This window comes from Kogia breviceps, chromosome 1 (assembly GCF_026419965.1).
Source record: "Kogia breviceps isolate mKogBre1 chromosome 1, mKogBre1 haplotype 1, whole genome shotgun sequence".
NCBI lineage: Eukaryota > Metazoa > Chordata > Mammalia > Artiodactyla > Physeteridae > Kogia > Kogia breviceps.
The window spans coordinates 32,985,101-32,999,184 of NC_081310.1; positions in this window are offsets into that span (position 1 = coordinate 32,985,101).

The window sequence follows — 14,084 nt, forward strand, 5'->3', positions numbered from 1 at the left end:
GAAACTCAACTGTGAAACTTCCAACTCCAGCTATGGCACATTAGCTTATCAGGGTAATCTTCCTGTCAAGTACTTCTAGGAAATCTGGATGAATATATTCCTAAAAATGTGTTTGAAGGCTTTAGAGAACAATAAAGCCCCAATAAATATACTCCAGAATTTTACCTGAACTCCAGAAAGGTTAGACCAGACCAGACCTAGCTTCAAATCACCTCAACTCAGGACTGGATTAAGGTGACCTGCCTCTTATTTAGCTGCTGCTAGAAGTAAGTGTAGATCCTCTTGGGAGAGAGTTAACACCTTCTGAAGTCTGGGCACTTGTCACTATTCCCACTGTCACCCCCCTTGTGCAATTCAACCTCTCGTGTCACATGAACTCATGTGACAACTAACTGATCTCCATGTCTGCAGTCTTTCTGCTCTTCTGTCCACATGATACTACATCAGCATGTTCCTTCTAAAACACAAATATTATTGTATCACCCCTCCCTTCTCAAATACTTTCCTAAAGTTCATTAACTTTTATAAAGTGATATTAAACTTTATAAAGTGGAGTCCAAAGGTTTTTGAAATGGTTGACAATGGTAGACATGACATTGCCCTGCTCATCTTTCCAGCTCATCTCTTCTTTTTCCTTTGAACTTGAGAGGAAAATACTCTCCATCCTTTGTATGTTCCCATTTGCTCTTCTATCTGCAGGGAACACCTTCACCTGATTAACAACTTCACCTGATTAACAACTTCACCTGATTAACAACTACAAGGTCTTCACAGCTTTACCCAGTGTTGGGTTTCCCATTCCTGTACCAGGATAGACTTTCCTGCTGTTTATACCAAATATCTCTCTACTTTTCTACTTACAACTCCCAACTCATCGTATTGTTATTACTTGTTTATTTTTCTTTTAAAATTCCTCGAATGTGACCTTTTTCTTTCACTTTTTTATTTTCAACATTTGCCTCCCTACCAGACAATAACTTCTGTGATAGCAGAAAGACAAGCTACATAATTTCCAGGGCCCAGTGCAAAATGAAAATATGGGGCAACATGTTCAAAAATTATTAAGAATTTCCAGACAGTGACAGTAGACCATTAAACTAATCATAGGGCCCTTCCAAGCACAGTGTCCTGTGTGACTACACATGTTAAACACCCATGAAACTGGCCCTGGATATTAGAAACAGGTTCGACTAATTAATTTTTGGAACCCCAACTCCTACCACTGTGCCTTATGCATATACACACTTAATAAAATTTTGTTGAGTGAATAAATGAAAGCAGGAACTCCTCTCAGCAACTCTTTCAAACTTTCAATTGTTCCTCAAAACCCTCACCCTATGACTTCTATATTCAACCTAATCCCTCAAGTGAGAAAACTGAGGCAATCTGTTCATAATTCCATAAATGTGCCCATCACTTTCCTTTATTCCCTCCCGTCCTAGTGGAAGGGGTTTTCCCCTTCTAAAATCGCAGACTACTTCCCACTGCTTTGGGTCCCATCCTTTCCAATCTCCTGGTGTACTCTCCATGACCGCTTCCTTCCGTGTCTTCAACTTTTCAATGGCTGTTTTCCTTCTCTCATAAACACATATTATACCTTCTCAGTCCTAAAACAAATGAAAAATAAGCAAAACCTTCCTTGACCACCTTGTCCACCTCTTGGTACTACCCTATGATTCAATTTCCCTCCATAGGCAAGTGTCTCTAGAGAACAATCTACCTTATCTTCACAGAGTAGTGTCCCTTGCTACACATGGGTCCTTAACACACTACAGTCTTGTTTCTGTTCCCTTCCTCCATTTCATGGAAGAATTTTGGCATAAGTCAGCAAATATTGCTAAATTCAGCATATGAGTTGGAGTTCTTATCATTAGCTACTTGCTTCTTCTTGCCAGAAATTCTATCTTCCCTTGATTTATGTGAGCACCACTTCATTCTGTTTTTCCTTACTTTTGCTCAGTTTTCTCTGTTTGTCTCCTTTCATTTTAATCATTGTTTCCACATTAATGACTCCCAAATTCATCTCTAATTCAGACCTTTTGGAGCAATTCTTTGTGAGTGAGCTACAGACCTTAAACTCTATACTCCTAAACTGAATGAATAGTCCTACCCTTGAGATTTACCCCCATATGCCTTTTAGTTGCTTAAAATGGGGATTCATTGTAGTGGTTGCTGTGGGGTGCCACCCAGGTTCTCCTTCAGGACTGAAAGGTGTATTTCCCCAATGCAGACAGACTTGAGCTATCAGATCTCTTCAGAATTGCCTGAATTGAAGACAGTTTCCTTGCTGAAGGTCATGGCAGTCTTAATTCAATGAACAATTGACACAGAAGTACAAATTCCAGCCTTTCCTCAAACTCAGGATGACTCTGAAGTGCCAACTCAGAGCTCTCCATATGGTTGGCTGAGGCCTTCATTGAGACTGCATCAGAGCCCACCTTCTCTCTCTGCCAAATCCTGCTCCTCCTCTCCCTTCCCTTCCCCTCCTCTCTCTTCCCTTCCCTGTCCTTCACTTTCTTTTTCCTTCCCTTCCACAGATTTTAATGCCAAGAGCACTCTCTCATAAACTTCCTGCACACTAAACTGTTCCTCAGAGTATGTTTCCTGGGAAACTCAACTTACGATAGTCATCCTAGACATCTCAATTTTATTTGCTTACTCATCCAGTTAAATACCAAATTATATAGATACCAAGATTTACATGTTTTTTCTTCTTCAATAAATCTGTTTTCGTCTCTTAACTCTGTTTTCTTCAGCTCTCCCCCTGACACTTTACTTCAGACTCTCATGTAATTCTCCATAGTACTGCTTCTGCAGCCTCCTAGTTAATCTTCTTGCCTCTGGTCTGATGCTTTTCCAATTCATCATTCAAGACTGCTCCCAACAAAATCTTTCCCGAATATAAATGTAATCTAGAAAATCATCTGCTTCATAAGGAATTTTGATGGCTCTTCATGGTTGGCATTCATTCATTAAGTCAGTCAGCCAGCTTTTATTGACAGTTCATCATGTGCCAGGCTCTGTAATAAGTTCTAGGGATACGAAATTGAACAAAATGAACAGAGTCCCTGCCCTCATGGAGCTTATAGCAAAGGAAACATTATAAACAAAGATATGTGAGGTAAATAAGCAGAAGCACAGAGGGCTTACAATCTGGTAAAGGGGAAAGACGTGGATCGAACAACTGATCATATAGGCAAACTGAAATTAACATCATAATAAGCTCCACATAAGAGGGATTCATGGCTCTATAAGCACTTATAAGAGAGTATGACCTAATCACAGAAGCCAAGAAGAATTTACCAAAAAAGTGACTTTTTGGGTAAAACTTAAATGCTTTAGCTTGGAATAGAAAACTTTATATTCTGATCCCAACCTCCCTTTACAGCTTTATTTTCCATCAATTCATCCCAGCCCACCTACTATATCCATTTACCCTTTACCCAAGTTTTATGGAGACTTCTGTGCTTCTCTTATTCACCTCACATGCCTTTGTTTATAATTTTCCCTTTGCTGTAATTTTCTCTCTCCACCACCCTGCTCCACCACTCTCTTAATCAAACTATCTCCTACTCATCCTTTAAATATAGTTATTACTTTCTCTAGGAAACCTTTCCTAATCCCTTAGTATGATTTTGATATTGTTCCTTAGCAATATTCTTTCTCCATATTCGTACCTTTATCAAGTTTAACATGCTATATATTTAATATATGCTATATATTTAATATATAATGTCATATATTTAAGTTTATTGAGAGACAGGATCCTGTTTGAGGTTATAGTCTCCATGCCAAACATGGCGTATGGCACATAAAAGATAAAAATTTATGACTGACTAAATAAAATAAATGAAAAATGAATGAATGAATGAATGAATAAAAGGAATTTGCATACATATATGACTCCACATGTCCTTTTATAAATTAATATAAAATTTAGCACTAAATTAGCTACACATCAAGTATGATAAATAAAAGTGGTGAATTAAGCAAGCTTTAGGCATCCTTTAAGCTTTTAACTGAGAAGTGATCCTGTAGTATTAGATTCGATTTAGTCATTTAAATGGTCAAAACCAAACGAGCCACCCACTTTCCAGTCTGATGGCTTTGGTCACCTCATATGATGGCAATTTGAAGATCCTTTCCATTTCCATGCAATGTATCACCCAGCAGTTAATTCAGGGACTTATTGCAGTAGAGTCAAGGTTTAAATACTGTATTCATGCTTCCAAGTTCTATGGAGCACAGCTTGGTGGGATCCCAGCTGCTACATTCCATCCACCAAATGATGTTAGTTGTAAGCAGAAAAGACAATCTATGTACCATGTAGTTCTTAGTTAGAAAAGACTGAGAATAAACAGAATTTTTCTAGTTCAAATTGTCAAACGGTAAATAAATCACTAAATCTAGATGGAATTCACCCAAGAATTTGAAGGAATTCAAGGGTGACATTGCAAAACTATGGCCATTTTCCAAAAGTGATTACTAATAGCTCCCACAGCAGAAGGTTGTCTCCAATCTATTAGGACATTTTCCAACAAGGCACTACAGAGTTGCTTCATTTTCATATTGAGGAAGGATATAGATCTCTGATAAATGAGGAAGACTTTGGAGATTTAAGGAAGCATAACCTTCTGAGAGAAAGTAGCCTGATTTCTGCCAGGAAAAACCTTGGCTAACTAATTTACTTAAACTTCTTTTGGATGGTAAATTGAAACACAGAAAAAGAATAACCAGAGGACATATTCTAATGAAAGTTTCTCCCCCCAAATATTTTAATAGTTCTAAATTCTAAGATTAATAAAATAAGTGGTATTAGTGGAGGAGGATAGGGAAAGTGTCCACCAACATAGAAAAAAAATCAGCCCAAATCCTCACCTTATCCCCCATGAGTATTATCTTACTAAAACATAAGTCTGATTATGCCTCTTCCCTGATCAAAACCTTTAGTAGTTTTTCAGAGTTGACAGGATAAAATGGAATGTCTCAGCATGGCATAAAAGGATCTTCAACATTTGAGCTCTGTTTTACCAGCTATATCTCCTGCCAGGCTTCTCTAGTATTAAATTAGTTGTTTTTGATAAACTTGCCATTTTCTTTTTTCCCTCCAAGGTTTTACACACGCACTTTCCTCTGCCCAGAATGTCCTCCTTCCCTTTCTCCTACTAACAAATTCCTGATCATCTTTCAAAATCTGGCTCAGAAGTTAACTCTTCCATCAAGTCTTCTCTGCCTCCATTTTAGCTTTGATGACACTTTAACAAAACCCTTGTACTCTAGCTGAACATATCTACCTAAAATTACAACCTAAACATTAGTTCAAAGAACTATCTAAAATTAAAATTCTAAGGAAGAATTATAAAGAGAAAAATAACAGAAGTGAGTCTCATGACCTTTGAATAAGTTATATCATACAATCATTCTCATCCTGACTTATTTACCTACAGATTGGCAGCTTTCCTACAATCCCAGTAAGAGATGACTCAGGAAACATAAGTAGGGCATCAAACTCATGAGCTCTGGAACCAGGCAAACCAGGATTATAGAGGTTGAAATATGGACCAAAATAAATATGCTAACATTTGTTTGGTGTAACAAATGTATCTCAAATTTTATTTTATTTTTAAAATTTTATTTATTTATTTTAGCTGCATTGGGTCTTCATTGCTGTGTGCAGGCTTTCTCTATTTGTGGTAAATAGAAGTTACTCTTAGCAGTGTGTGTGGGCTTCTCATTGTGGTGGCTTCTCTTGTTGCAGAACACAGGCTCTAGGCACGTGGGCTTCAGTAGTTGTAGTTCATGGGCTTAGTTGCTCCACGGCATGTGGGATCTTCCCACACAAGGGCTTGAACCCATGTCCCCTGCATTGGCAGGCAGATTCTTAACCACTGCACCACCAGGGAAGCCCGTATCTCAAAATGTTAATATAAATTAAAAATCAGCTACATGGAAATTTAATGTATTTCAGGCTGTGTGATCTTCCTCTTTCTAGGTCCATAGATGGAGGCTAGGGAGTGAAAGAAAGTAAAAAAAGGGAGGAGCTTCAAGATGGTGGAAGAGTAAGATGTGGAGATCACACTCCTTCCCACAAATACATAAGAAATACATCTATATGTGGAACAACTCCTATAGAACAACTACTGAATGCTGGCGGAATAACTCAGTCTTCCCCAAAGGCAAGAAACTCCCCACATACATGGGTAGGGCAAAAGAAAAAAGAAAAAACAGAGACAAAAGTATAGGGATGGGACCTGCACCAGTGGGTGTTAGCTGTGAAGGAAGAAAGGTTTCCACACACTTGAAAGCCCCTTCGTGGGTGGAGACTGCAGGTGGCAGAGGGGGGAAGCTTCGGAGCCATGGAGCAGAACGCAGCAACAGGGGTGTGAGGGGCAAAGCAGAAGGATTCCCACACAGAGGATTGGTGCCAACCAGCATTCACCAGCCTGAGAGGCTGGTCTGTTCACCCACCAGGATGGGTGGGGGTTGGGAGCTGAGGCTCCAGTTTCGGAGGTCAGATCCCAGGGAGAGGACTGGGGTTGGCTGTGTGAACACAGCCTGAAGGGGGCTAGTGCACCACAGCTAGCCTGGAGGGAGTCTGGTAAAAAGTCTGGACCTACCTAAGAGGCAAGAGACCATTGTTTCAGGGTGCATGAGGAGAGGGGATTCAGAGTACCACCTAAATGAGCTCCAGAGATGGGTGCAAGCTGTGGCTATCAACGTGGAGATGAGAGACGGGCATGAGATGCTGAGGCTGCTGCTACAGCCACCAAGAAGCCTGTGTGTAAGCACAGGTCACTATCCACACCTCCCCTCCCGGGAGCCTGTGCAGCCTGCCACTGCCAGGGTCCCATGATCCAGGGACAACTTCCCCGGGAGAACACACAGCATGCCTTAGACTGGTGCAATGTCACACTGGCTTTTCTGCTGCAGACTCGCCCTGTAGTCTGTACCCCTCCCTCCCCACGGCCTGAGTGAGCCAGAGCCCCCGAATCAGCTGCTCCTTTAACCCCGTCCTGTCTGAGCGAAGAACAGACACCCTCAGGTGACCAGAAGAAGAGGCAGGGCCAAATCCAAAGTTGAATCCCAGGAATTGTGTGAATAAAAAGTGAAGGAAATCTCTCCCAGCAGCCTCAGAAGCAGCAGATTAAATCTCCACAATCAACTTCATGTACCCTGCATCTGTGGAACACCTGACTAGACAATGAATCATCCCAAATTAAGGAGGTGGACTTTGGGAGCAACGATATATATATATTCCCTTTTTCTCTTTTTGTGAGTGTGTATGCATATGCTTCTGTGTGTGATTTTGTCTGTATAGCTTTGATTTTACCATTTGTCCTAGGGTTCAGTCTGTCCTTTTCTTGTTGTTTTTTTTTTTCCTTTTAGCATAGTTTTCAGTGCTTGTTATCATTGATGGATTCTTTTTTTCATTTTTTTGATTACTTAAAAAATTTTTATAATAATTATTTTTTATATTTTAATAACTTTTAAATCTCTTTCCTTCTTTTTTCTTTTTTTCTCCCTTTTATTCTGAGCCATGTGGATGACAGGCTCTTGGTGCTCCAGCCAAGCATCAGGGCTGTGCCTCTGAGGTGGGAGAGCCAAGTTGAGGACATTGGCTCCCCAGAGACCTCCCAGCTCCACGTAATATCACATGGCAAAAGCTCCCAGAGATCTCCATCTCAAAGCCAAGACCCAGCTCCACTCAACGACCAGCAAGCTACAGTGCTGGACACCTTATGCTAGACAACTAGCAAGACAGGAACACAACCTCACCCATTAGCAGAGAGGCTGCCTAAAATCATAATAAGGTCACACACACCCCAAAACACACCACAATATGTGGACCAGCCCACCAGAAAGACAAGATCCAGCCTCATCCAACAGAACACAGGCACTAGTCTTCTCCACCAGGAAGCCTACACAACCCACTGAACCAACCTTAGCCACTGGGGACAGACACCAAAACAATGGGAACTACGAACTTGCAGCTTGCAAAAAGAGGACCCAAAACACAGTAAGTTCAGCAAAATGAGAAGACAGAGAAATACACAGCAGATGATGGAGCAAGGTAAAAACCCACCAGACCTAACAAATGAGGAGGAAATAGGCAGTCTACCCGAAAAAGAATTTAGCATACTGATGGTAAATGTGATCCAAAATCTTGGGAATAGAATGGAGTAAACACAAGAAATGTTTAACAAGGACATAGAAGAATTAATGAGCAAACAAACAATCATGAACAACACAATAAATGAAATTTAAAATTCTCTAGAAGACATCAATAGCAGAATAACTGAGGCAGAACAACAGATAAGTGACCTGGAAGATTAAATAGTGGGAATAATTACTGCACAGCAGAAAAAGAAATAAATGAAAATAATTGAGGACAGTCTCAGAGAAAGCTGAGACAATATTAAATGCACCAACATTTGAATTATAGGGGTCCCAGAAGAAGAAGAGAAAAAGAAAGGGACTGAAAAAATATTTGAAGGGATTATAGTTGAAAACTTCTCTAATATGGGAAAGGAAATAATTAATCAAGTCCAGGAAAAAGAGTCCCATACAGGATAAATCCAAGGAGAAACACAGCAGGACACATATTAATCAAGCTACCAAAAATTAAATACAAAGAAAAAATACTAAAAGCAGCAAGCAAAAAACAACAAACACCATACAAAGGAATCTCCATAAGGTTAACAGCTGATCTTTCAGCAGAAACTCTGCAAGCCAGAAGGGACTGGCAGGACATACTTAAAGTGATGAAAGGGAAAAACCTACAACCAAGATTACTCTACCCATCAAGGATCGCATTCAGATTTGATGGAGAAATTAAAACCTTTAGAGACAAGCAAAAGCTAAGATAATTCAGCACCACCAAACCAGCTTTACAACAAACGCTAAAGGAACTTCTCTAGGCAGGAAAGGAAAATACCTACAATAACAAACCCAAAACAATTAAGAAAATGGTAATAGGAACATACATATCGATAATTACCTTAAATGTATGGATTAAATGCTCCTACCAAAAGACATAGACTGTCTGAATGGATAAAAAAACAAGGCACATATATATATATTGTCTACGAGAGACCCACTTTAGACCAAAGGACACATACAGAATGAAAGTGAGGGGATGGAAAATGATATTCCATGCAAATGGAAATCAAAAGAAAGCTGGAGTAGCAATTCTCATATCAGACAATATAGACTCTAAAACAAAGACTATTACAAGATACAAAGAAGGATACTACATAATGATCAAGGGTTCAATCCAAGAAGAAGATATAACAATTGTAAATATTTATGCACCCAACATAGGATCACCTCAATACACAAGGCAGATACTAACAGCCATACATGGGGAAATTCACAGTAACACGATCATAGTAGGGGACTTTAACATCCCACTTTTACCAAGGGACAGATCACCCAAAATGAAAATAAATAAAGAAAAACAAGCTTTAAATGATACATTAAAAAAGATGGACTTAATTGACATTTATAGGACATTCCATCCAGAAACAACAGAATATACATTATTCTCAAGTACTCATGGAACATTCTTCAGGATAGATCATATCTTGGGTCACAAATCAAGCCTTGGTAAATTTAAGAAAATTGAAATCATATCAAGGATCTTTTCCGACCACAATGCTATGAGACTAGATACCAATTACAGGAAACAATGTGTAAAAAATACAAATACATGGAGGCTAAACAATACACTACCTAATAACCAAGATATCACTGAAGAAATTGAAGAGGAAATCAAAAACTACCTAGAAACAAATGACAATGAAAACACGATGACCCGAAACCTCTGGGATGCAGCAAATGCAGTTCTAAGAGTGAAGTTTATAGCAATACAATCTTACCTTAAGAAACAAGAAACATATCTAATAAACAATCTAACCTTACACCTGAAGCAATTAGAGAAAAGAAGAACAAAAAACCCCCCAAAGTTAGCAGAAGGAAAGACATCATAAAGATCATATCAGAAATAAATGAAAAAGAAATGAAGGAAATGATAGCAAAGATCAATAAAACTAAAAGCTAGTTCTCTGAGAAGTTAAACAAAATTGATAAACCATTAGCCAGACTCATCAAGAAAAAAGGGGAGAAGATTCAAATCAATAAAATTAGAAATGAAAAAAGGGAGGTAACAACTGACACTGCAGAAATACAAAGGATCATGAGAGATTACTACAAGCAACTATATGCCAATAAAATGGACAACTTGGAAGAAATGGAAAAATTCTTAGAAATGCACAACCTTCCAAGACTGAACCAGGAAGAAATGGATAAAATAAACAGACCAATCACAAGCACTGAAATTGAAACTGTTATTAAAAATCTTCCAACCAAAAAAAGCCCAAGACCAGATGGCTTCACAGGTGAATTCTATCAAACATTTAGAGAAGAGCTGACACCTATCACTCAAACTCTTCCAAAATATAGCAGAAAGAGGAAAATTCCCAAACTCATTCTATGAATCCACCATCATTCTGATACCAAAACCAGACAAAGATGTCACAAAAAAAGAAAGCTACAGACCAATATCACTGATGAACATAGATGCAAAACTCCTCAACAAAATACTAGTAAACATAATCCAACAGCACATTAAAAGAATCATACACCATGATCAAGTGGGGTTAATCCCAGGAATGCAAGGATTCTTCAATATATGTGAATCAATCAATGTGATACACCATATTAACAAATTGAAGGAGAAAAACCATATGATCATCTCAATACATGCAGAGAAAGCATTTGACAAAATTCAACACCAATTTATGATAAAAACCCTACAGAAAGTAGGCAAAGAGGGAACTTACCTTAACATAGTAAAGGCCATATATGACAAACCCACAGCCAACATCATCCTCAATGGTGAAAAACTGAAACCATTGTCACTAAGATCAGGAACAAGACAAGGTTTCCCACTCTCAGCACTATTTTTCAAGATAGTTTTGGAAGTTTTAGCCATAGCAATCAGAGAAGAAAAAGAAATAAAAGGAATCCCAATCAGAAAAGAAGAAATAAAGCTGTCACTGTTTTCAGATGACATGATAATACACATAGATAATCCTAAAGATGCTACCAGAAAACTACTAGAACTAATCAATGAATTTGGTAAAGTAGCAGGATACAAAATAAATGCAGAGAAGTCTTTTGCATTCCTAGACACTAACGATGAAAAATCTGAAGGTGAAATTAAGAAAACACTCCCACTTACCATTGTGAATGAAATACCTAGGAATAAACCTACCTACAGAGACAGAAGACCTTTATGCAGAAAATTATGACACTGATGAAAGAAATTAAAGATGATACAAATAGATGGAGAGATAAACCATGTTCCTGGATTGTAAGAATCAACATTGTGAAAATGATTATACTACCCAAAGCAATCTACAGATTTAATGCAATCCCTATCAAACTATCACTGGCATTTTTCACAGAAGTAAGACAAAACATTTCACAATTTGTATGGAAACACAAAAGACCCTGAATAGCCAAAGCAATCTTGAGAAAGAAGAATGGAGCTGGAGGAATCAGGCTCCCTGACTTTAGACTATAATACAAAGCTACAGTAATCAAGAGAGTATGGTATTGGCACAAAAACAGAAATATAGATCAATGGAACAGGATAGAAAGCCCAGATATAAACCCACACACATATGGTCACCTTATCTTTGATAAAGGAGGCAAGAATATACAATGGAGAAAAGACAGCCTCTTCAATAAATGGTGCTGGTAAAACTGGACAGCTACATGTAAAAGAATGAAATTAGAACACTCCCTAAGACCATACAAAAAAATAAACTCAAAATGGATTAAAGACCTAAATGCAAGGCCCGACAGTAACAAACTCTTAGAGGAAAACAGGCAGACCACTCTATGACATAAATCACAGCAAGATCCTTTTTGACCCATCTCCTAGAGTAATGGAAATAAAAACAAAACGAAGCAAATGGGACCTAATGAAATTTAAAAGTTTTTGCACAGCAAAGGAAACCATAAACAAGATGAAAAGACAACTCTCAGAATGGGAGAAAATATTTACAAATGAAACAACTGACAAAGGATTAATCTCCTAAAATTTACAAGCAGCTCATATCAAAAAAACAAACAACCCAATCTAAAAATGGGCAGCAGACCTAAATAGACATTTCTCCAAAGAAGATATACAGATTGCCAACAAACACATGAAAGAATACTCAACATCATTAATCATTAGAAATATGCAAATCAAAACTACAATGCGGTATCATCTCACACTGGTCAGAATGGCCATCATCCAAAAATCTACAAATAATAAATGCTGAAGAGGGTGTGGAGAAAAGGGAACACTCATACACTGTTGATGGGAATGTAAAGTGATACAACCACTATGGAGAACAGTACGGAGGTTCCTTAAAAAACTAAAAACAGAACTACCGTACAACCCCGCAATCCCACTACTGGGCATATACCCTGAGAAAACCATAATTCAAGAAGAGTCATGTACCACAATGTTCATTGCAGCTCTATTTACAATAGCCAGGACATGGAAGCAACCGAAGTGTCCACCGATAGATGAATGGATAAAGAAGATATGGCACATATATACAATGGAATATTACTCAGCCATAAAAAGAAACGAAACTGAGTTATTTGTAGTGAGGTGGATGGACCTGGAGTCTGTCATACAGAGTGAAGTAAGTCAGAAGGAGAAAAACAAATACCATATGCTAGCACATATATATGGAATCTAAGGGAAAAAAATGGTCATGAAGATCCTAGGGGCAAGATGGGAATAAAGATGGAGACCTACTAGAGAATGAACTTGAGGACATGGGTAGGGGGAATTGTAAGTTGGGGCAACGTTAGAGTGGTAGTTTATATGTGCACATATATACACTACCAAATGTAAAATAGATAGCTAGCAGGAAACAGTTGCATATCACAGGGAGATCAGCTTGGTGCTTTGTGACCACCTAGAGGAGTGGGATAGGGAGGATGGGAGGGAGGGAGATGCAAGAGGGAAGAGATATGGGGATATATGTATATGTATAACTGATTCACTTTGTTATAAAGCAGAAACTAACACACAATTGTAAAGTAATTATACTCCAATAAAAATGTTAAGAAAAAAAGTAAAAAAGAATGAGAAAAGGAGGAAGTAAGTAATATATATGGAATATTTGCATATCTATACATCATTTCTTCCTACCTTGGTTCATTTGACTTGAAAAAGTATATCCTTAAGTAGATGCTGTAATGTTATTCCTATTTACTTAGTGGGATAAACTGAGACACAAGGATGTTAAGATATTTACCCCCGTTCCTGTGGTCAATAATCAGAAAAGAAGCATGAATTTCAATCCAGGAGTGATTCCTGTGTCTATTTTTGGAATTGTAATGAACTGGCATTTCAGAACAGATACATAATTTCCTTCTGCCCACTAAAACATTGGGGGAAGTCTACTGCAGGGTGGAGACGGTGCTTGAGAGAAAGGCTTCATGGTACACATTCTTCTCTATAGCATTCCCTTCTGGAAATCCCTTGTAGCAGACTCCATTAGCTTCATGTATCACACAATCGTGTTTCAAGTCAACCTTTTTGGTAAACCAACTGGGGCAATTCACCTTTCCAGGGATATTTAAGAATGGGCATGTGACACTCACTATTCTTCCTAAAGAGACAAGAAGGGAAATCTGTTTGGAGGGAGGTAATGGTCCAGGGAAAGATTTTGTTTGGCTTTATAAAAAAAACGAAGGATGATGAAAAACTACTCTTTTCTGTGTTTAGATTTGTCAGCATGTGATGCTTACAGTTGTCATAGCCATCTTGGGACCATGAGGTTAGTCATCCTAAGGAGATACACCAGCTTGCTGAAGAAGGCATAGTGGAGAGGTAAAAGGAACCTACGTTCCTGATAATATTGTTAAGCTGCTGAATTTACTAACCTAGAACTGTACTAACTCTGAATTTCTCTTTATGTGAGACACTATATTTCTTTGTGTTTAAACCATTTTATATTTGGTCTTTTGTTACCTCTGCCTGAAATGTCTGAACCAACAAAGTTCTTTAT